This window comes from Mus caroli, unplaced genomic scaffold (assembly GCF_978045245.1).
Source record: "Mus caroli unplaced genomic scaffold, Mus_caroli_1 scaffold_1, whole genome shotgun sequence".
In the NCBI taxonomy this organism is placed as follows: Eukaryota; Metazoa; Chordata; class Mammalia; order Rodentia; family Muridae; genus Mus; species Mus caroli.
The window spans coordinates 9,063,701-9,089,634 of record NW_028227256.1 but is presented as its reverse complement, the minus strand read 5'-3'; the positions used below and the strand labels follow the sequence as shown (position 1 = coordinate 9,089,634).

At 36.7% G+C, this 25,934-nt stretch overlaps 1 pseudogene; it reads right to left on the bottom strand.

Annotated features, from left to right (window-relative positions):
• Nucleotides 1–25,934, bottom strand: part of LOC110312210 (ADP/ATP translocase 2 pseudogene) — a 70,322-nt pseudogene that overhangs the window by 24,644 nt on the left and 19,744 nt on the right.

The following is a 25,934-nucleotide window of genomic DNA, read 5'->3' as shown; positions in this document are numbered from 1 at the left end:
AGTGGTGTCTCCTCTTAGAACCATGGGGCTATCTGGTGTGTTCGAAACCAAGGTGTACCAGTACTGATCAAAAGGAACCTGAGCTGCTGGTCAGGCAGGGCTCCTGTGTCCTTGCTCCTGCTGTCACAGTCCCATCACAATTTGTTTGGGATAGATGTTGTGTTCCACTAACCAGTGATCCTGAGATTACATGGAGAGTTCTCTGGGGCCTGTAGGACTGTCTTCTGAGTTCACATTCCATTTTTATTTATTCTTAATATAATAGTTAGAAAGTTCTTAAAGATCTAGGTTCTTTGGTATTTCACTGTATATTTATACATTATTGCTATAGCATTAAAATTTTGGGACTTAATCTGTGCTATGATTTAAATATAAAATACCTGCAATTTGGGTTGAATAGTTGCTTCCAAGCTATTGCGCTGCTTGGGGAGCTTTTGGAACCTTGAGAATGTGGGGCCTGACGGCAGGAAATGTGTCACTGTGGACATGCCTAGGAAGCTTAGGTCAAGTCCCCAGTGCTTTACTCTCTTTGCTTCCTGTCTTCCTTGAAATAAACAGCCTCCTTCTCCAGGGATGCAATTCTCTGAAGCCATGGATCAGGATAAAAATCAGTCATCTCTTCAGTTGTTTCTGTAAGCTAGTTTTGTCCCAGCAAATATAAGGTAACTAAGAAAACCCAAAAGTTTCACTTGTATATAAAAAAGTATTTGGAAAAATGATTGTAATGCTCCGTATATTTATCATATGTAGAATTAAATTATAGTATATTCATTATATATGTCATATATAGAATAAAATTATAATATATTCTTTAGCCAATATTTATCCCCAACATTGCAATAGTTACAAGCCACTTCCAGAAAGCCTAGTTAAAGGCAGTTAATCAACATATGGTCTACTAGAAAAACTGATCCTTTAATATAGGGTAGTAATACAGAAGAGAGACTTTTTTAAAATGTCATATATGTATCTGAATGTATATGTATAGGTATGTATACATATATGTACCTATACATATATGTATATGTATAGGATAACATTTTAATCTGGACATAGAGAATGATAACTTGATGATAAATACTAGAGTGGCTGTTTGGGTTGAGCATCTATTATTAATGTTTCAGGCTAGAAGTTTATACTTTGCTATTTTAAGACTCTGGAATGTTTATATATTCGTTGGTAATGAGGTATCTTAATGATAATGCTCAAGTTCAAACCTACATTCATTTATACTTCAAAGACACCTTTGTATGCACTTGATACTTGAGTGTGTATTTTTTTAATTAGGTATTTTCTTCATTTACATTTCAAATGGTATCCCAAAAGTCCTCCATACCCCCCAATTTTATTCATCTCATATACCAATTTTGTTACACAATATTTCTCGTGTGCCTACAAACTGTCACATGAGATCATGGCTGAAATTTTCCTCTTGTGACATACTGGTCCTCTGCAAGCTTTGGGATGCTTATCACTTCAGTCATCAGATTTCAGACTGGGGATATTCAATCTGTTTTCACAAAGTAGAAAAACAAGCCTTTTTTATTTACCACCTGGACAAGCACACAAACTTGTGTTTACCACCTTTCCTTTCTATAGATAATAGATTAAGTCTTATGAAAAGAAAATGGAAGCAGTACATGCCTAGAATCTAGCTCTAAGGAGGTAGAAGAAGGTGGGTCTCTGAGTTCAAGACTAGCCTGGAGCTACACAGAGAAGCCCTGTTTCAAAACAAAACAACAAAGGTAAACCTGATGAAGGAAAAAAAAAATATTTCAGCTGCTCTGGAATTGAGTCGACTGAGAAGATCATTGTGGAAATTTAGAACTTTAGCATGTTCTCAAAAGATCTTCAATTTTATATTTTTTAAATCAACATAGGCTTATATAGACAATCAGAAAGGAAGAGATCCTTATTAGTCAAAGTACAATTTTTTATGTAGGTAGTTTTGAGAGGTTGTTACAATTGCCCACTTCTGGTCCCATACCCTAAAGCTTTATGAAACTAAAATACAAGCCATGTAGTGGCATTGAAATGGCAGCCAGGTGTTGGGGAAGAATGCTAGAGTGGAGTCTTGAGAGAACTGATTCTATGACAATTGTAAGACAAACTCCATTCATCACCAGGACAAGCCATTCAAACTGCACCAAACAATGATGGGTTCAACAGTGAAAGAGGGCCCTCAGAAGCTTATCATCAGCATTCTTCCACTTTCTGTCCCAAGAACTCTCTTATGGCAACACATTTTGCAGTTAAACAATTGTATCCTGTATATCTTACCCTAATCCTTTCTTATTTCCAAGATGTCACAAGTCTCTTCAATATAAACTAATGATTCTGTATGTCACCCAGGTCATTGTCCAGGTTATTTGATTGAAATGTATATGCTGACCTGAGTTCTTACCATATTCCAGGTGATGGTCTGAATGAAATTTCCAACAAATCTGTAAGACCGTTTAACATAACGACTTGTATGAGTAAAAGCACAAACTTATACTAATAAGTTACACGGAGCCATAATAATGTTTACGAAGGAATAGACCTCTTCCTCCCAAACCTTATGGTTCATGGTCAGACCTCTGTGTCTGTTTGACAAAAAGGAGTTGCTAAAGCTCACAATCATTTCTTACTTAAAATTTCCTTTTGTATCTTTTATCCACAGAAGTTTAGATAAGGGAGTATTTTATTGTGCTGAAAACATATGATGAGTATTTAAATCATCTCTAGGGAGTGAGAAAGCTTGTGTCTGGGAAAGTAACTGTAAAGGCAGTTAATAGCTGCTGGGGATCTTGGAACATATTGAAAAGAGCAGTGATCAGTAGCAATACATCCACTACTTGGTTAAAACTAGAGTGAGGTTCTCCCATGCTAAGGATGTGACAGGGCATTCCATGTTCTCATGTGCCAGAGAGCCTAGAAAGAACACTATGCCCTTTGATAACATTGTTGAAAGAGAGTATTTACTGATACTCCCTGTTTCAATGTGTTAGCAAGTGGGCATAATGAGGCTGAGGCTGTATGGGATCATGGAGATGCTTTCAGCAAAGCCAGCCTAGAGTGCACAGCCCCCAATCTAACTCAGCTTCTCACACTTCCAACTGGAGCATTTCTTGGTCCTATGCCCTTAATATCTGAGAGTCATTTTCCTGTTAAAATGAAATACTGAGCCTCATAATAGAGCCATATATCTCCCTCTCAAAATATTTGAGTAACAAAATGGGATTAAAATTGCACTGGCAAGTAGGGGTTATAATGATTTTTTTACCTACTGAGAGCTATTCATGCAAATGTTGTCTTTATCGTTTGAGATGATGTTTATGGAAAAAGAATATGATTACTGGCCAAAATCTACATTATGTCATTTGCTGTATTATATAAACACATACCATACAGATGTAAACTACAGACTGTGGTTAGCTAATTAAGTTTAATGGAAATACACATACATGTACAACTCATTTTAAAGGAATTAATTCTAAGTGCTCTATTTTCAGGACACAGGCTTTTGGAACACCTCACTGTGGCAGTACAGAGGAACCATGAATAGTTTAATTTCTCCTTAGAAACCATTTGGAATGCTGCATTTGAAGCTAATTTTTGAGAGAAATTCCACTAACTAAGTCACATACTGTGAGACAACCTGCCAAAAATGCTAATCTATATTATAAATATGTGTGGTCCAATTGGGGTTGTTGCCAACATGATTTTACATCAAATCTGGCAATACACTGCTTTAAATTCATTATACTAATAAAAGTAAATAGCAAAGCATAACACTAACTCAGCAATAAATAATTTTGGTAAAAATTTATAGATAAAAAACTATTCCACTTTGAGACTAGTTTTTGTTTTTTTTTTTTTGTTTTGCTTTCCTTTTTTTCATCAAACCTGTTGGATGAAGGAAACATTCGTGCTGTTTATTCCAACTCTTGTTTACTGTCACACTTTTTTCTTGTCTGTTTAGTCTTGTTTCCGATTTCTCCTTCAGTATCATAACCTGCTTTCCACAGATGCAACATAAAGCCAGGTGCAAATTGCAAATTTGCATTTGCTAGCATTTCTTGTAGCTATAGGTGAGCATGTGATATTTCTGGCTAGTGGATAAAAGTGGAAGTTTCTGGGAAGAATTAGAAAAATTGGACTTGATTCCATCAATGTGTAACTTTTTCCAACCAATAATGTTTTATTATTATTATTATTATCTTTATTTTTTATTAGGTATTTATTTCATTTACATTTAAAATGCTATCCCAAAAGTCCTCCACCCACTCCCCAACCCACTCCCCCACACACCCACTCCCACTTCTTGGCTCTATCATTCCCCTGTACTGAGGTAGATAAAGTTTGTACAACCAATGGGGCTCTCTTTCCACTATTGGCCCACTAAGCCATCTTCTGCTACATATGCAGCTAGAGACACGAACTCTGGGGGGTACTGGGTAGTTCATATTACTGTCCCACCTACAGGGTTGCAGATCCCTTTAGCTCCTTGGTTACTTTCTCTAGCTCCTCCATTGGGGGCCCTGTGATCCATCCAATAGCTGAATGTGAGCATCCACTTCTGTGTTTGACAGGCCCCGTCATAGTCTCACAAGAGACAGCTATATCTGGGTCCTTTCAGCAAAATCTTATTACTGTATGCAATGGTGTTAGTGTTTGGGGGTTGATTATGGGATGGATCCCCAGATATGGCAATCTCTAGATGGTCCATCCTTTTGTCTCAGCTCCAAACTGTGTCTCTGTCACTCCTTCCATGGGTTTTTTGTTCCCAATTCTAAGAAGGGGCAAAGTGTCCACACTTTGGTCTTCGTTCTTCTTAAGTTTCATGTGTTTAACAAATGGTATCTTATATCTTGGGTATTCTAAGTTTCTGGGCTAATATCCACTTATCAGTGAGTACATATTGTATGAGTTCTTTTGTGATTAGGTTACCTCACTCAGGATGATGCCCTCCAGGCCCATCCATTTGCCTAGGAATTTCATAAATTTATTCTTTTTAATAGCTGAGTAGTACTCCATTGTGTAAATGTACCACATTTTCTGTATACATTCCTTTGTTGAGGGGCATCTGGGTTCTTTCCAGCTTCTAGCTATTATAAATAAGGCTGCTATGAACATAGTGGAACATGTGTCCTTCTTACCAGTTGGAACATCTTCTGGGTATATGCCCAGGAGAGGTATTGCAGGATCCTCCGGTAGTACTATGTCCAGATTTCTGAGGAACACCCAGACTGATTTCCAGAGAGGTTGTACAAGCTTGCAATCCCACCAACAATGGAGGAGTGTTCCTCTTCCTCCACATCCTCGCCAGCATCTGCTGTCTCCTGAATTTTTGATCTTAGCCATTCTGACTCGTGTGAGGTGGAATCTCAGGGTTGTTTTGATTTGCATTTCCCTGATGATTAAGGATGTTGAACATTTTTTCAGGTGCTTCTCAGCCATTCAGTATTCCTCAGGTGAAAATTCTTTGTTTAGCTCTGAGCCCCATGTTTTAATGGGGTTATTTGATTTCCTGGAGTACACCTTCTTGAGTTCTTTATATATATTGGATATTAGTCCCCTATCTGATTTAGGATAGGTAAAGAAATTTTCCCAAACTGTGGTTGGCCTTTTTGTCTTATTGACAGTGTCTTTTGCCTTAAAGAAGCTTTGCAATTTTATGAGGTCCCATTTGTCAATTCTCGATCTTACTGCACAAGCCATTGATGTTCTATTCAGGAATTTTTCCCCTGTGCCCATACCTTTGAGGCTTTTCCCCACTTTCTCCTCCATAAGTTTCAGTGTCTCTGGTTTTATGTGGAGTTCCTTAATCCACTTGGATTTGACCTTAGTACAAGGAGATAGGAATGGATCAATTCCCACACTTCTACATGCTAATCGCCAGTTGTGCCAGCTCCATTTGTTGAAAATGCTGTCTCTTTTACACTTTTACAAGGGTGGTTTTTGCTCCCTTGTCAAAGACCAAGTGACCATAGGTGTGTGGGTTCATTTCTGGGTCTTCAATTCTATTCCATTGTGCTACTTGTCTGTTGCTATACCAGTACCATGCAGTTTTTATCACAATTGCTCTGTAGTAAAGCTTAAGTCAGGCATGGTGATTCCACCAGAGCTTCTTTTATCCTTGAGAAAAGTCTTTGCTATCCTAGGTTTTTTTTTTATTCCAGATGAATTTGCAGATTGCCCTTTCAATTTCCTTAAAGAATTGAGTGGGATTTTGATGGGGATTGCATTGAATCTGTAGATTGCTTTTGGCAAGATAGCCATTTTTACAAGGTTGATCCTGCCAATCCATGAGCACGGGAGATCTTTCCATCTTCTGAGATCTTCTTTAATTTCTTTCTTCAGAGACTTGAAATTCCTATAATACAGATCTTTCACTTCCTTAGTTTAAATAACCCCAAGGTATTTTACATTATTTGTGACTATTGAGAAGGGTGTTGTTTCCATAATTTCTTTCTCAGCCTGTATATCTTTTGAGTACAGAAAGGCCATTTACTTATTTGAGTTAATTTATATCCAGCTACATCACTGAACCTGTTTATCAGGCTTAGGAGTTCTCTGGTGGAATTTTTCGGGTCATTTATATATACTATCATATCATCTGCAAAAAGTGATATTTTGACTTCTTCCTTTCCAATTTGTATCCCCTTGATCTCCTTTTGTTGTCGAATTGCTCTATCTAGGACTTCAAGTACAATGTTGAATAGGTAGGGAGAAAGTGGGCAGCCTTGTCTAGTCCCTGATTTTAGTGGGATTGCTTCCAGCTTCTCACCATTTACTTTGATGTTGGCTACTGGTTTGCTATAGATTGTTTTTATCATGTTTAGGTATGGGCCTTGAATTCCTGATCTTTCCAAGACTTTTATCATGAATTGGTGTTGGATTTTGTCAAATGCTTTCTATGAATCTAATGAGATGATCATGTGGTTTTCGTCTTTGAGTTTGTTTATATACTGGATTATGTTGATGGATTTCCATATATTGAACCATTCCTGCATCCCTGGGATGAAATCTTGGTCAGGATGAATGATTGTGATGTGTTCTTGGATTCAGTTAGCGAGAACTTTATTGAGGATTTTTGCATCGATATTCATAAGGGAAATTGGTCTGAAGTTCTCTATCTTTGTTGGGTCTTCTTGTGGTTTAGGTATCACAGTAATTGTGGCTTCATAGAATGAGTTGGGTAGAGTACCTTCTGCTTCTATTTTGTGGAATAGTTTGTGAAGAACTGGGATTAGATCTTCTTTGAAGGTCTGATAGAACTCTGCACTAAACCCATCTGGTCCTGTGCTTTTTTTGGTTTGGAGACTATTATTACTTCTTCTATTTCTTTAGGGGATATAGGACTGTATAGATCATTAACCTGATCTTAATTTAAATTTGGTACCTGGTATCTGTCTAGAAACTTGTCCATTTCATCCAGGTTCTCCAGTTTTATTGAGTATAGCCTTTTGTAGAAGGATCTGATGGTGTTTTGGATTTCTTCAGGATCTGTTGTTATGTCTCCCTTTTCATTTCTGATTTTATTATTTAGGATGCTGTCCCTGTGTCCTCTAGTGAGTCTGGCTAAGGGTTTATCTATCTTGTTGATTTTTCTCAAAGAACCAGCTCCTCGTTTGGGTGATTCTTTGAATAGTTCTTCTTGTTTCCACTTTCACCACAGAGTTTGATTATTTCCTCCTGTCCACTCCTCTTGGGTGAATTTGCTTCCTTTTGTTCTAGAGCTTTTAGGTGTGTTGTCAAGCTGCTAGTGTGTGCTCTCTCTAGTTTCTTTTTGGAGGCACTCAGAGCTATGAGTTTTCCTCTTACAAATGCTTTCATTGTGTCCTATAAGTTTGGGTATGTTGTGGCTTCATTTTCATTAAACTCTAAAAAGTCCTTAATTTCTTTCTTTATTCCTTCCTTGACCAAGGTATCGTTGAGAAGAGTGTTGTTCAGTTTCCATGTGAATGTTGGTTTTCTACTATTTATTTTGTTATTGAAGATCAGCCTTAATCCATGGTTATCTGATAGGATGCATGGGAAAATTTCAATATTTTTGTATCTGTTGAGGCCTGTTTTGCGACCAATTACGTAGTCAGTTTTGGAGAAGGTACCATGAGTTGCTGAGAAGGAGGTATATCCTTTTGTTTTAGGGTAAAATGTTCTGTAGATATCTGCCACATCCATTTGTTTCATAACTTCTGTTAGTTTCACTGTGTCCCTGTTTAGTTTCTGTTTCCACAGTCTGTCCTTTGACAAAAGGGGTGTGTTGAAGTCTCCCACTATTATTGTGTGAGGTGCAATGTGTGCTTTGAGCTTTACTAAAATTTCTTTAATGAATGTGGCTGCCCTTGTATTTGGAGCATAGATATTCAGAATTGAGAGTTCCTCTTGAAAGATTTTTACCTTTGATGAGTATGAAGTGCCCCTCCTTGTCTTTTTTGATGACTTTGGGTTGGAAGTTGATTTTATTAGATATTAGAATGGCTACTCCAGCTTGTTTCTTCAGACCATTTGCTTGGAAAATTGTTTTCCAGCCTTTCATTCTGAGGTAGCGTCTGTCTTTTTCCCTTAGAAGGGTTTCCTGTAAGCAGCAAAATGTTGGATCCTGTTTGTGTAGCCAGTCTGTTAGTCTATGTCTTTTTATTGGGGAGTTGAATCATTGATATTAAGAGATATTAAGGAAAAGTAATTGTTGCTTCATATTATTTTTGTTGTTAATGTTGGCATTCTCTTCTTGTGGCTGTCTTCTTTTAGGTTAGTTGAAGGATTACTTTCTTGTTTTTACTAGGATGTTGTTTCCGTCCTTGTATTGTTTTTTTTTTTTTTTTTTTTTTTCTGTTATTATCCTTTGAAGTGCTGGATTCGTGGAAAGATAATGTGTAAATTTGGTTCGGTCATGGAATACTTGGTTTCTCCATCTATGTTAATTGAGAGTTTGGCTGGGTATAGTAGCCTGGACTGGCATTTGTGTTCTCTTAGTGTCTGTATAACATCTGTCCAGGATCTTCTGGCTTTCATAGTCTCTGGTGAAAAATCTGGTGTAATTCTGATAGGCTTACCTTTATATGTTACTTGACCTTTTTCCCTTACTGCTTTTAATATTCTGTCTTTACTTAGTGCATTTGTTGTTCTGATTATTATGTGTCGGGAGGAATTTCTTTTCTTTAGGCTTCTTGTATGTTCATGGGCATCTCTTTCTTTAGGTTTGGGAAGTTTTCTTCTATAATTTTGTTGAAGATATTTGCTGGCCCTTTGAGTTGAAAATCTTCATTCTCATATACTTCTATTATCTGTAGGTTTGGTCTTCTCATTGAGTCCTGGATTTCCTGGATATTTTGAGTTAGGATCTTTTTGAATTTTGTATTTTCTTTGATGGTTGTGCCAATGTTCTCTATGGAATTTTCTACACCTGAGATTCTCTCTTCCATCTCTTGTATTCTGTTGCTGATGCTCGCATCTATGGTTCCAGATTTCTTTCCTAGGGTTTTTATCTCCAGTGTTGCCTCACTTTGAGTTTTCTTTATTGTGTCTACTTCCCTTTTTAGGTCTAGTATGGTTTTGTTCATTTCCATCATCTGTTTGGTTGTGTTTTCCTATTTTTCTATAAGGACTTGAAACTTATTAGCAGTGTTCTCCTGTATTTCTTTAAGTGAGTTATTAAAGACCTTCTTGATGTCTTCTACCATTATCATGAGATATGTCTTTAAATCCGGGTCTAGGTTTTTGGGTGTGTTGGTGTGCCCTGGACTGGCTGAGATGGGAGTACTGGGTTCTGATGATTGTGAGTGGTCTTGGGTTTTGTTAGTAAGATTCTTATTTCTGCCTTTCGCCATTTGGTAACCTCTGGAGTCAGTTGTTATACTTGTCTCTGGTTAGAGCTTGTTCCTCTTGTGATTCTGTTATTCTCTACCAGCATAGTGGTGAGACTAGCTCTCTCCTGAGTTTCAGTGGTCAGAGCACTCTCTGCAGGCAGGCTCTCCTCTCTCAGGGAAGGTGCACAGATATCTGGCCTTCAGACTTGTCTCCTGGCAGAAGATGAAGGCCTGAAACAGGACCTGTCCCAGAAGCTGTTAGCTTCTTTAGTCCACACTCTCACCTGTGCAGACTAGTCTCGGTGGAGTCCAGGAGCCAAGATGTCTCCCGCAGATGTTCAGGCAAAGCCTTCCCGGGCCGGGCAGACACCTATCCTCTGGCAGGGAAGGTGCCCATATGTCTGGAGCCCGAAAAGTGGGATGCCTCAGAAGTTCTGTAGCTCCTCCCTGTCCCAGAAGCTGTTAGCTTCTGTAGTCCACACACTCACCTGTGCAGAGTAGTCTCAGTGGAGTCAGGGATCCAAGATGTCTCCTACAGATGCTCAGGCAAAGCCCTCCTGGGCCGGGCAGACACCTATCCTCTGGCAGGGAAGGTGCCTGGATGTCTGGAGCCCAAAAAGGGGGCTGCCTCAGAAGCTCTGTGACTCCCGCCTGTCACAGAAGCTGTTAGCTTCTGTAATCCACACTCTCACCTGTGCAGAGTAGTCTTGGTGGAGTCTGGAATCCAATGTGTCTCCTGTAGATGCTCAGGCAAAGCCCTCCTAACCAAGAATGTTACATGCAGAGAATTCATTCTCTAACTATGAGGAAATAGCCATGCAAAGAAATACTGCAATGGTCCCTGTGTAGGAAGTCAGGAAGGGCCTACATTACTACTGAAATTACAAAATCACCTTCATTAGTGATCCCCAACCCACTCTGGAGGACTTAGTTCACAAAAATAGAATTATTCATTGAATTTCTGTCAATTAGACATTTTATAAAAGGAAGCCAGAATATATTTTTAGAGGACAGTATCAATTATGGTTATTGACTGAAGTTTTTTGTTTGCTAGATGTTAAAGTAAATTAAAAGCTGTCCTATAACAATTTATGAAAAATGCCTTTTCAAGGGTTTGAAACCTAAAAAGGCTCCTTTATCACACATATTCCTGACACATAACAGAGGGATAGCACTAGGATTTCTACTGAACCTCAGTACTAGTATGGAACTAATGGAATAAAAAAACATAGGACTTACTGCAATCAATTCATGATCTCATAAAAGCCTAGAATTTCAATGAAAAAAATCAGTGTTATGTCCATGTATGTATTTAATTCAAACATAGTCTGTTCATAGTCTCATTTGAGTAATCATAGAATATAAAATGTAAAAAAAGTCTCTTACTCTACATGAACATAATCATTGCATGTTATACATAATGCTTCAAGATTAAATATTTATGAACCAATACTACAAACTAAATGAAATTTTAATATTTTCATCTAATTTAGAAACTTTTGTTTATATGTGTCTGTAATCCATACACTCCACATGTATTATGCAATATATTTTTTCCCTTTCTTAGTAATTTCCTATAACTTAGACAGATTATTCTTATTTTATATTTCATTGATAAAATGATACTTTGTTTAAAATATAACCATAAACTTGAGCATTGAAACCAGATAGGCATGACTGTGAGTGAGCAAGTAAGGTTCCCTCAAAATACAGTATAGTTCAATAATTATACTTCTGTCAAATTATATATTAATAATAATTTGAACAATACATTTAACTCTTTATTTTCAAAAAGGTATCGTGAAATACCTTAATGTCTTCTATTGAGGCTCCCCATCTATCAGATATCGGGAAACTGTCAGGGAGTTTGAATAAAAAAAAAAAAAAAAAAAAAACTGCATGGGTCAAAAAAAGTATGCCTGGAAGCCATAAGGTTAGTCACTAAAACTCTGCTGCTATGGATGAGTTGCCTCCCTCTGTGTTGTTAACTAGGGAGGTGACTGATCTCCCTAACCCTTATAGGCTGTTGTTGTTAATTGCACACTAGAAGTAGATGGTAAGACACTACTTATAAGCATCTTTTATACCTTGATTAGAGAACGTGGGAAAACCATGCTTGGACTGAGCTGGTTTCTCCCACTCTGCTGGCTAGCATCTATAGTGCCTGAAAGGACCATGCAGACTGTTTGGGAATGGTTATCACCAATATCATCATGGTGCTAGGTAATGTATGTCTGCTGGTGTAATAGTGACATAATGGTTAGTGGATGTCTTAGTCAGGGTTTCTATTTGTGCACAAACATCATGACCAAGAAGAAAATTGGGGAGGAAAGGGTTTATTTGGCTTATGCTTCCATACTGCTGTTCATTACCAAGGAAGTCAGGCCTGGAACTCAAGCAGGTCAGAAAGCAGGAGCTGATGCAGAGCCATGGAGGGATGTTCCTTAGTGGCTTGCTTCCCCTGGTTTGCTCAGCCTGCTCTCTTATAAAACCAAGATTACCAGCCCAGAGATGGTCCCACCCACAAGGAGCCTTTCCCCCTTGATCACTAATTGAGAAAATGTCTTACAGTTGGATCTCATGGAGGCATTTCCTCAACTGAAGCTCCTTTTTCTATGATAACTCCAGCTATGTCAAGTTGACACAAAACTAGTCAGTACAGTGGCATAACCAACTATTTTCTTATTGAATTTAAGACCTACTCCACAAAGAGGTGCTTATATTTGTTGTTGCAATCAAGATAAAACCTTGTGATTACTGGTATTATAGGCCCTACTATGGGCAGGTTTGGTGCCTGCCCGTGGGATTGCTGATATTTTGCTAAATAAATAAAATGTCAAATAACTTTATAAATGTTTGTTTATGCTTATATGTTAGCAATGCTGTTGGTGGTGGCCAGGGAATATTCTCTTGGCAATTGGTAAATGTTATTGGGTAGCCTCAACTCATAAAAATGTTAAGTATAACTGACAGTTTCTGTGTAATGGTGGTCCAATGCTCAGCCTTCAGTGGAAAAAATAAGTTTATAGGTGTTTCACCTTTTCTGATGCCCAGGTAGCATCATGTAAGTGGTGAGAATCTGAAAACCAGAGGGAAAGGGTCTTTCAGGAAAGAAAGTTTTAGACAAGAAAAACTAATGGGATTGCCATTACTATACTTTTTAAAAATTAAATTATTGTATTTATTCACATTCTAAATGTTGACACCCTTCATGGCCCCACCTCTCAGAGTTCTTTACCCCATCCCCCTTCCCCTTTCCACTTTGCCTCTGAGCGGGTCCTCCCCAATTCACCCACCACTCACCTCCCCACATCACTCACCCACCAATCTACTCCTCTCATCTACCCCTCACCTCACCCTTCTCAGCATCTCCCTTTCATGGGGAATCAAGTTTATAAAGAATTAGGTACATCCTCTCCCACTGATACCAGACATACGTACAGTGGGCCATTGACCACACCAAGTACGGTCTTTGGTTGGTGGCTTGGACTTTGTGAGCTCTGAGGGGTCTGGGTTAGTGGATACTGTTGTTCTTCATATGGGGTTGTCATCTTCTTCAGCTCTTTCAATTCTTCCTTTAACTCTTCCATAGGGGTCCCTGACCTTAGTCCAATGCTTGGCTGTTAGTATCTGCATCTTTCTTAGTCTGTAGCTGGTAGAGCCTCTCAGAGAACAGTCATACTAGGCTCCTGTCTGCAAACACAGCATGACATCAGTAACAGTGTCAGAGTTTGGTGCCTGCCCCTGGGATGGATCCCAAGTTGGGCTGGTTACTGGATGACCTTTCCTTCTGTGTTTGCACCATTTTTTGTCCTTTCATTTAGACAAGAAAAACTCAGGGTCAAACATTTTGAAGGTAGGTGGGTAACCCTGTCTCTCTAGTAATTGCTATCTTCAAAGCAGAATATCTATGAGATACTCACAATATTGGGTCCATAATATTCCCTCACAGAAGGGATGGGACTCTCATGGTTCACAATGGTAAATTATATTAACAATTGTTGGCTGCAGTTAGATAGGGGACTCTTCTTCAGTGTTGTGGCTACTACAAGAAACCCCAGTGGAATGAAGAGATTGAGCAAGCAGGACATGGGTGGAATTAATCTTTCACTCTGTAATTGCCTTGTCTGTTTGTCTTCTACTACTATAAATAGAATCCATAAGAAAATACACACAATACAGTTTTAGTTAAAAAGTGTAAAGGTTCATAAAGCAAGAAAAGTATAGCAAGTTCAAATTTAATTTGATCTTGAAAAGTGAATATTTTCTCTTATCTAATTTCCAGAAAAAATTTATTATTTGGAAATATCAAACACACACAGACACACACACACACACACATACATATATATTTGAGTATATATGATTATAAAACAACTAGTCTCAGGCATTGTGTGAACCTTAAAAAATTCTTTTTGTAAAAGGGAGAATCTACTAATATTATTCTGCTGAGTCTACATAAAGTTAAACTGCTCCTAAATACTCTTCAAAGAGTTGTATCTATCACCCCTTCTCAGAGAATGCTATTTTGATGATGATTAATTCAGAGACTCACAATTTATCAGAAGCAGAGAATAAGAACTATGGAGAACTCTCAGTGGTAAATAGAAAATCTATATCACATTTCTCAGTTACAGTGGAAACTCAGGGTTTGAAGGGGTTTCATGAAGAGAAGCTGAGAACTGGCACTATGTGGGAGGGTTGTTATCCTTGGAAAAAAAGGCCAGGGGTCTAATGTAGGGATGCAGACTTTGGAGGTTCCAGCATACTGGAGATATTGGGACCAAGGAACCACCACCAATAACAATGACAGTTGTAGTATAAAGCTGGCCTAATTATAGGAAAAAAGCTGATTGTAATTGCAGAAAACCCCTTAGCCATTTAGAGTCCAGAATATACAGAATTGCAGACCTAGCAGGTTGACTACAGGATTTCATTTACCCCAGTGGAGTTTGGTTTTGCTTTCATTTAATTGTTAGTGTGTCCTGGTTTGTTCCTTAAAGTGTGTAATTTATATTTTTTTAAGAGGTGCCCACAATTGAGAGACTTAACTTTTAAGAAAATATTGAATATTTTAATATGACCAAAATTTAAAGTGATGTATGTATGTATGTATGTATTTATTTATTGCAGGTGGAGTGATCTGCAATGGCATAAATTTGGAGGTCAGAGAACAACTTGTGGGAATCAATTCTCCTCTACCATGTGAGAAACAGGGATTTAACCACAGTCATAAGGTTTGAAAGTAGTGCTCTTGTCCACTGAGCCATGAAGCTGACGTAAGTGCTGGCATTTTAAAAACACCATAGACTTTTAAAGTTATATTGTGTTTTATATTATGATAATAATATTAATATAAGATCTTGGTGATAAGAGAGGAAAATTATGATTTAATAGTGGTTTATTTGTGAGAGAAAATTCAATTGTGCTGGCTACATTTTTGTCAACTTGACAACAATTAGGAATTAGCTGAGAAGAAAGAACCTCAATAATGATAATGGTTCCATTCAGGGACAGAATCTTTCAGGTTTCCATCTGTGCCCAGGAGCTGAATCTGTGCCACAGTACTTTGCATTTCAATCCCACCCAGAGGAAACTTGTCTCCTAAGAATGTTGACACACCCAAACTCACAGACTGACAGGATCATGGGAAGAACAAGCTCCAATCAGAGACAGAAAGGCCAGCTAACACCAGAGATAACCAGATGTTGAGAGGCAAGTGTAAGAACACAAGGAACAGAAACCAATGCCACGTGCCATTGTCAGAACCCAGTTTTTCATCACAGCAAGCCCCAAATATCCAAACACATCTGAAAAGCAACATTCTGATCTAAAACCACATCTCATGGTGATGACAGAGGACCTAAAGAAAGACATAGATACTTCCCTCAAAGAAATATAGGAGAACACAGATAAACAGCTAGAAGCACTTAAAGAGAAAACACAAAAATCACTTAAAGAATTATAGGAAAACACAACCAAACAGGTGAAGGAAATGAACAAAACCTTCCAGGATCTAAACATGGAAATAGAAACATTAAAGAAATCACAAAGGGAGACAACCCTGGAGATAGAAAACCTAAGAGATCAGGAGTCATAGATGAAAGCATCAACAACAGAATACAAGAGAGAATCTCGGGTACAGAAGATACCATAGAAAACATTGACACAAAAGTCAAAGAAAAGCCAGGCAGCCTTTAATCCCAGCACTCGGGAGGCAGATTTCTGAGTTCGAGGCCAGCCTGGTCTACAGAGTGAGTTCCAGGACAACCAGGGCTATACAGAAAAACCCTGTCTCGAAAAACCAAAAAAAAAAAAAAAAAAAAAAAAAAAAAAAAATCAAAGAAAATGCAAAATGAAAAAATCTACTAACCCAAAACATTCAGGAAGTCCAGGAAAAAAATGAGGAGACCAAACATAATAATGGGTATAGAAGAAAGCAAAGATTCCCAACTTTATAGAAGAAAACTTCCTTAACCTAAAGAAAGAGATGTCCTTAAACATAAAAGATGTCTACAGAATGCCAAATAGATTGAACCAGAAAAGAAATTCCTCCTGTAACATAATAATCAAAACACCAAATACACAGCGCAAAGAGAATATTAAAAGCAGTAAGAGAAAAAGGTCAAGTAACATATAAAGGCAGACCTATCAGAATTACACCAGACTTCTCAGTAGAGACTCTAAAAGTCAGAAGATCCTGGGAAGATGTCATGCAGACCCCAAGAGAACAAAACTACCAGCCTAGGCTACTATACCCAGCAAAACTCTCAATTACCATAGATGGAGAAACCAAGATATTCCATGTCAAAACCAAATGTAATCATCTTTCCACAAATCCAGACTTACAGAGAATAAGAGAAAGAAAACTCCAACACAAGGAGTGAAACTACACCCAAGGCAAAGCAAGAAATTAATCTTCTTCCAGCAAACCCAAAAGAAGAGAGCACAAGCAGGTAAGTATCAGTCTTAGTGCCTTAGCTGCTTCAGTTCCTGCCTCAAAATCCCTGTCTCAAGTCCTTGCCTCGAGTTGCATTGTTGTCATGATTATCAGTAGATGTATAATGTAAGATAAAATAAAATCTTTTCTTTCCAAGTTTCTTTTGTTGTGCTGTTTCTTGCAGCAAGAGAAGGCCAAGTCCCACTTTGGTCTCTGTTTCATGCTCCTGGGTGAAGGTAACAGCTCCCAGCTTCCTGCTGCCATGCCTGTCTCTTGCTACCTTGCCTTCTCTCTGTGATGGACTCTCATTACTCTAAGAATGTAAGCTCAAATAAGCTCTTTCTTCTATAAATTGTATTTGGCCATGCTGTTTTATTGCAGCATCAGAAAAGTAACTAATACCATAACATAAGAAATATATGAACTTAGGTCTCAAGAGTCACTGAGCATCTCTGAGTTGTGTCAAGATTGCCTTGTTAAGTTATATTAAATGTGTGGATACTAAATTTTGACAAGATTAGCACCTTAAGTTGATCAAAATTGTTTCTTCGAAAAAAGCACTATCTATCATAGTCTTGAGGACCCATCTTTTCAAATATAACAAACATATATTTATGTTTCTTGTGGGAAACATAAATATAGGGAACAGAGTCCCCTTCATTAATTTTAGTCGAGACACTAAGAAGATAGTCTAAAAACTGTCTGTGAAAATCAGATGGAGACTCATCATTAATTTTTGATCAAAGCTCTGCAAATGCAACATTATTTCCTGATACTTTATTACTTTTTAGGAATATGTACCTCTGGTTCTACAAAGCTGTCTATAGATATTAACAAAGTAAAAGTGGGTTTCCCCAATATTGATAGTTTCTCAGTGTTGCAAAATTCCCTTACTTATTTTTCTCCCCAGATATCTCTTAGGAAGCCTAAAGATTCAAAGTGTGACATCAAACTATATTAAAATAACATAAATAACTCTTTAACAAAAATAGATTTTTGAAAAGGTGATTACAAACTTTCTGTCAATGCTTTCATTTTTCTCAGATGACAAGGGTCCTCATGAGATAGATCTTGGGATTACTCTTGCAAATTACTTTTCCTAGATGCTTCAGAAATCTTAATTTTATGAAAGAGTTCAGTGCTAGCTAGTCTACATTATAGACATATGAAAAACTGAACCCTCTGAAGCTTTTCTCTGTTTTAAGGAGGAGACACTTATTCTACATAAAGAGATAAAATGTATCAAGAGTTACTCCATGAACTCAGGAGCTACCACCACACAAACTACTATACCCTGTTATAGACACTTTAGTGGATAGCATTAAATGACCGAGATCCATAAAATCCTGCCAGGCATTTAATTAGGACTTAAAATTAGATTTAACTACATACCCTGGAGCCTCCACAAGAATATACAACTAATACACATAGCAAAACCTTTTGTTGAGGTACCAGTTAGAACAAAGAAACAATGTGTTAGAAGTAACTAAGATGAGAACCCAGAGGAGAGCTACTCTAATCAGGACAGCTCCCAGATGGGGTTGGACCAGGCTCTCCCTCCTTTAAGGGTTTCTTCCTTGTGCTGGGAGTAAACACATCTTTCTTATAGAAGTCTTTCCTCCTGCTTCTTTAGTGTGCTGTGTGTTTTCAGATGTCTGTAGCTCAAAACATCCTATGTCAAAGTAGCATATCCCAGGGTGACATATCCTGTCACCTTCATCTTTCTATTGGAAGAATTTTGAAAATCTTTTCTTTAAGAACACCCTTTTACAGCTGTTTATTACTGTCCACATAATATAGGGAGAGGATATATGAAAAATGGGAGCTTCACTTTGATCCCACTTTTGAAAGACAACTTATGTCTAAATATCTAAGTTTTCTTACATGTTAAAAATTGCAACGTTTCTGCTGAGCTCTGCCATTCTGTATTATCTCAAGATATGAACACTTCCTAGAATTTTTCTCTACAAAAATCTATGAGGCGTATTATATACCTATATCTATCTATCTATCTATCTATCTATCTATCTATCTATCTATCTATCTATCTATCTACCTATCTATCTATCTATATGTATATATGTGTGTATATATGTAAGTATATTAATAATATATATTAATACAAAGATACAAAGACTACATATGTTAATTTCCTGTTTCTGTTAATTTTTCTAAAATAAAAACAGCTTGAAGCAATTGTAATTATATATATACATATATATATAATTAGATATAGTTTAAAGTTTTGAATAATATATTATAATTTTTAGCAACCTGAGGAGAAAATAAAACAGACTCTTTAATTCACAAATAGTGATACATAAATTAAGATACCCACCAAGCATATGCCAATTAAAAGTACTTTGAGACATTACTGCTCCACAATCAAAATGACTGTCATCAACAAATATGACCACAAAAGTTGGAGAGGGTGGAAAAAATGGAGCCTGTATTTGCTGTTTGTGGGAGGTACAAAATAATGCAGGTGCTGTGGAAAATAATTTGGAGACTTCTAAAGTATTAAAATTAAAATCACCATATGGTCCAGTTCTTTTACTTTTAGTATATACCCAGAGAACTCTGCATTCTATGACAGAGATATATGGCATATCATGGTATTAGTGGTTTATTCATTACAGCAATGAATTGGAGTTAACCTAGTTGTCCAACAAACAGATGAATGGATAATGAAAATTTGGTATATGTATATAATGGAATACTACTCATCCCTAAAGAAAAAAATAAAGTTAAACATTTTGTAGAAAATGTTTTTAATATATAATATTAAGTAAAGTCACACTACCCCAGAAGAGAAAAAAAGTTCTCTTTCATATGCAGAACCAAGACCCAAATAACCAATAATATATGTATATATGTAAACAGATATTCATGTGGATGGAATATAACATGAAGAAAGGGGGCTCTGCAGAGATAGCTCAGTGACTAGGAGTAAATACTTGTTGTAGCAAAAGACCTAGGTAGACTCCCAGAACCCACATATCGGTTCACAACCATTTTCAATTTCAGTCCCAGGAGATCCATTTCCCTCCTCTTACATCTGTGGGCAGCAAATACAAATTTTGTACCCACACATACATGCAGGCAAAACACACACACACACACAAACTCAAATGCATAAATCTAATTTTAAAGATTACAACATGCATAATAGGATTCACATGATTGGCAAGGGTTATGAAAAAGGATTTAAGGCTTTTCTTTTCTTAATTCTAATACGGCTATGGATATTTGTTTATTTGTTTGTTTGTGGTGGTGGATATAGTAAATAGTGAAAATGTATAATTTAATGTGAAGCTCAAATTTTAATAACTAGTTTAATTGTATAGGCATTCACTGAGTTACATTGGTATGGGATCTGATTAACTTTGATGTGTAATGTTTTAATTTATTTGCAAGTTTTTAAGGAATAAGGTTTAGAAAATTAAGATACAATTAAGGTGTGGCAAAGTTTGTAGTAAATTTGTGTTTGCTAGCAAGACATGCCATTTCAATAGAAACGAAATATGTGTTTCTAGCTTTATATCTACTAAAATGTATCATATAGATTAATATATATGTAGATATATAGATAGATATAGATAGATATATACTAAAAAACAATCTTAAGATGCCTTCTTGTGAGTTTCCATCTTTCTTTGGCTTGATGGTCCATAATACACATGGGCACTGTTTCTTAGCTCATTTGTTAGCTTATGTTTGAAATTTATTCTTCTATAAATGTGCTCTTCAGCTGTCATGGGTCTCAGAGGGATACAGGAATTGTGTAAATGTGACACCAAGGATGAAATGCCTACATACACATCTGGGAGTGCATGAATGTTGACTGACCTTTAATAAATCTCAGCTGGCTAGGGTTTACTTCTTTGGCAAATGTATATAAAAAAACAGAAATGAAATAGTTTTAATCTTATTTGCTACTGGAATTTGGCCCTGGGGACTTCACAATTCTTAAGATTATTTCAAAAAGCTATAAAAAATCATTTCCTATAAGAAGTTGCAGTATTAAAACACATAAAAATCTGGTTAAATATGTTGAGGGTAAACCTTGTTTGGAAGTTCAAATATGAAACAGAAAATAGGTGTCAACAATGGAAGTAAAATAGAGGCATGAACATTAATTAGGAAGTTAATTGTAAAGAGTAATTTACATAAATAACAAAATCTCTTTTAAATTTCATGTAAAGATGCAGACAACACATAGAACTGGCTATAAATTAGATCTCTTTCAATTTCCTTATTAACTAGTGCCCATGACTTAAACAAATAGCACATTTTTACTGGGAACTTTGGTGAGCAGGAATGTATATGAATATGAACATAAATGTGAAAGTACATGTGAATGATCTTTTACATAGCCATACATATATATTATATATATAGCATATGTATATATGACAATTTGAAATATATATATGCTATATATATGATATGTACACATATGTATGTTATATAGATATATGGCTATATACATTATATATTAACATATATGATATGTAGATATAGGGCTATCTTTTCAATATATGCATATATATATTCATACATATAGATAGATATAGATATAGCTTTGCATCAGTTGGACCCCATATTATTATGAAATTCTAAATTTCTTAATTATCAATATTATAAATTGTAATTTATTTTAACAAAATTTTAATTTACTGATAGTTGAATCTATTTTACTTATAGGTTATAGTGCAAACATCTCTTAATGACATTTTAAATATGAAGCATTTTGTTATATCACTATTTTACTAGATTTGCAAGAACTTATCAAAGACTCACAGTTTACATGTCTTATAATTGCCTTATTTTCCATATACCTCATTTAATATTAGTAGTATCTTCTAAGTCATGGTTATAGTTTGTTTGTTTGTTTGTTTGTTTGTTTGTTTTGTTTTGAGACAGGGTTTCTCTGTGTAGCCCTGGCTGTCCTGGAACTCACTCTGTAGACCAGGCTGGCCTCGAACTCAGAAATCTGCCTGCCTCTGCCTCCCAAGTGCTGGGATTAAAGGTGCGCACCACCACTGCCTGGCTATGGTTATATTTTAAGAGCAAAACTTTTTCATTTCAAAATATTATGGTCTTCTGGTACTTCAATATGTAAATAAATCTATAATTTCTATCTTTAATATTACTTCCAAAATAAAATATTTTTTATTCTAAATTTCAATATACTCAGCACATCAATAAACTAAGCCACAGTCCCTTTAAATTTATAAAGCTGAGATCTGCAGGTCAATCCTTTCTTTTATTCATTACCCAATATTCACTGTCAGTAAATACTTCTTCTTTATGTCTGAGTGTTATGCTCAAACTCTAGTTGTTTTCTTTCTTTTTTATTAGATATTTTCTTCATTTACATTTCAAATGCTATCCCCAAAGCCCCCTATACCCTCCCCCACCCTGCTCCCCAACCCACCCACTCCCACTTCCTGGCCCTGGCATTCCCCTATACTGGGGCATATAATCTTCACAAGACCAAGGCCTCTCCTCCCAATGATGGCCGACTAGGCCATCCTCTGCTACATATGCAACTAGAGACACAGTTCTGGGGGGGGGGGGAGTACTGGTTAGTTCATACTGTTGTTCCTCCTATAGGAGGAACCTTTTATATCCTTGGGTACTTTCTCTAGCTCCTCCACTGGGGGCCCTGTTTTCCATCCAATAGATGACTGTGAGCATCCACATCTGTATTTGCCAGGCATTGGCACAGCCTCAAGTTCTATTTTTAGAGCCATTTACTCATCTGCTATTTCTGTTGCTAACCTTGTTCAAACCATCATTATTTCCTCAAGGATTGCTGGTGTTGCTTCCTTAGTGGTGTCTTGGTGTCTAAATCTGACCTGTAAAAATGATTCAGCAGTAAGTATCTCCTAAAAGCACTTTAAAGGCTCCCCATTGTATTTGTAATAAAAAAAAAGCAAATGCACTGCTATGTGTTACTGGAGCATATAAATCACACTGCATAGTTCTAAAGCTCCACTTTTTCCACTCTCTCTCTCTCTCTATTTCCTGTCTTATTCAAACTGGTTTTGTTTTTAAACATGTAGTACCTCCAGATGCATGTTCAGAGTCTCCATAAAGCTGATTCATTCTAGTCTTTGAATATCTGATCTGATGCCACTTTAGAATATTCCTTGAATATTCTGTTCAAAGAGTTTATGTGGGGGAGTGACTGTCACTATCTTATTAATTTTCCTATTCCCATTACAGAGTTTATCACAGACTCTAAGGATATATGGGTTTGTATTTTATTTTGATAGTTTATCTACCATCTCCACAGTATTTTTCCTCTGAGTATATGATCACATGTACAACCATCTCTTCCACCTAGCAGAGTACTTTCCAGAATGTAAGAAACAGATGCTAGCTCTTCATCATCTTAACCAAAGTATCAAGGAGAATATCTTAAGGAAGGGAATAACATTTTTGGCTCATGGTTTCAGAGATTTCAGTCCATTTTCTTTGGCTCCATTGTTTCTGGGCCCATGATGAAGTTGATTATCTTATAGTCTTATCCTGGAAGCATGTGGATGGGAAGTCTATTTACCCTGTGGAGAACAGGATGAACTAACATACCAGGTATTGCCCTCCAAACCAGCACTACCTGTTAAATTTTAACTGTACCTCAAAATATCACCACCGTTTGGAGAATAAGCATTCAACACATTAGCCACAGAGTCATTTGAACCATAATGTGGAAGTATTACTCAGCCAGTATAATTTAATTTAATCAACTGTCAACAAGAAATATCTATGTTATATTTTTTCTGAGAGAGGTAAATGATATTGTGTTGATGCTGTTATGGGATCTGGAACATGTCAAATACTGCAGGAGTGTGATAACCTCAATAGCAATTACCCATTATCAACAATAAATAAATCTAGTCTCCACAGATCCTGGAGTTATAATAATGCTGTAATGGTTTGGCAAGTGAGAATATGAATGCTTTTATACTTTAAGCCACTGAAAATAAAACAAAAGAAAATATGTCATAACACAAAGTCATATAAAATTCAAACTGCAGTATACATAAGCTTTGTAATATATAGACATGCTAAGATAGGCATTTTATTTATAAACTGTCTATGGTTACTTTCATGTTTACAACAACAGTATTGAATAGTTATGACAAAGACCTTCTGATAAAGACTAGGTCAACATGTAAGAATGAATTATATCAACGCATGCCTATTTTCCTATGTTGTGCATTGTTTTAATCTCCTTTTGTTGATATAGTAACTGACAGCAAATAGTAAATTTTGAATTCGATGCTCAATATATCTCTCCATGTAATTTAATTCAGTTTTCACCACATCCATGTGAGATAATACTATTAAAAGGTCTCATGGGTTGTAACAAAGCCAAAACCTACCTCCTCATCAATCAGAAACTTATGCTACAACTTCCTTTTTCACAATTACGTTATTAGGTATATACTTAGTCAATTTACTTTTTTATTAATCATATAGATAGATGTTTTCCATCAGCTCATAAACAATCTACTGATGTACTGGCATTTTAGCTCAAAATATTTAAAAAATTACTAAGCTTCCAAAGAACAATGTAGAAGTCAGCAGCACCAGAGATTAAATTCACAAGCATAAAAAGTAGTCTAAAAGCATCATTGAAACAGCATCCATGACTGGTACTAGCCCAAAGCTAAGAAACCTTTTCATCTAAGATATTTTCTGCTGTGACAAACTGAACCCACAACAAATATCTTCCAGTGTAAGGTTTTCAGAAATTTATATGAACAAGGAGTCAAAATCATTTTTTTTTTTAAAATTCATCATAGCTCTTGAAGCCAAGGAATGGAAATACTCAAACTGAACTTTTTCAAACCCAGTAGAAATGAATCCCAGGGAGTATTCCTGTCCTCTTCAAATGACCTGGGGAACCATTACCTTTACATCTTAGATACTTTTCATGCTCTTTGAAAATACATAGGGCTTATCACGTGACCACGTGGAGCTTGCTCAGTACCCAGTCCTCTGTGGGTTGCCATGGGGATTAACCTATCTTTTATTAATTTCCAAATTATTCTGAATTACAGTTTATTTTTCTTCTTTTGTTTACAAATAAACTTTAGTTTCTTCAAGTTTAATCACAACAATAGCAATTTCACAGAGCTTTGGTTTTCATAAAGAAATTTATAAAAACAGAGATGACCTACCCGGTTTCTGGTTCCTGCCTGTGTCAGCCAGGAGTAGAGACCAGGTGTGGAACCCAACCCCACATAACCCACACCCCAGTTACAGCTCAACTCCCCAGGATCACAGGATCACAGGATAGAAGGCTCACAGGCTCACAGGAAGGACAGGCTCCAGTCAGAGACAGGGAGGCCAGATAACACCAGAGATAACTAGATGGCAAGAGGCAAATGAACATAAGAAACAGAAAACAATTTGACATAGCAACATCAGAACCCAGTACTCCCACCACAGCAAGTCCTGGATACACCAGCACACCCTTCAAGACAAGATTCAGACAAGATTCAGATCTAAACTCTCATTTCATGAAGATGATAGAGGACTTTAAGAAGAACATAAAGAACTCCCTGTAAAGCAAGGAACACTACCAATATGACAAAACATCAACCCACAGATTGGGAAAAGATCTTTAGAACCCAACATCTGACAGATGGCTAATATACAAATTTTACAAGGAATTTAAGAAGGTAGACTCTAGAGAACCAAATAAGCCTATTAAAAATGGGAGACAGAGCTAAACAAAGAATTATCAACTGAGGAATACTAAATGGATGAGAAGCACCTGAAGAATGTTTAACATCTTTAGTCATCAGAGAAATGCAAATCAAAACAACCCTGAGATTCTACCTCACACCAGTCAGAATGGCTAAGATCAAAAACTCCGATGAGAGCAGATATTGGTGAGGATGTGGAGAAAGAGGAACACTCCTCCATTGCTGGTGGGACTGCAAGCTAGTAAAACCATTTGGAAATCATTTTGGCAATTTCTGAGAAAATTGGAAATAGTTCTACCTGAAAACCCAGCTATACCACTCCTAGGTATATACCCAAAAGATGTTCCCACATATAACCAGGACACATGCTCCACTATGTTCATAGTAGCCTTATTTATAATAACCAGAAGCTGGAAACAACCCAGATGTCCTGCAACAGAATGGATACAGAAAATGTGGTGTATATAC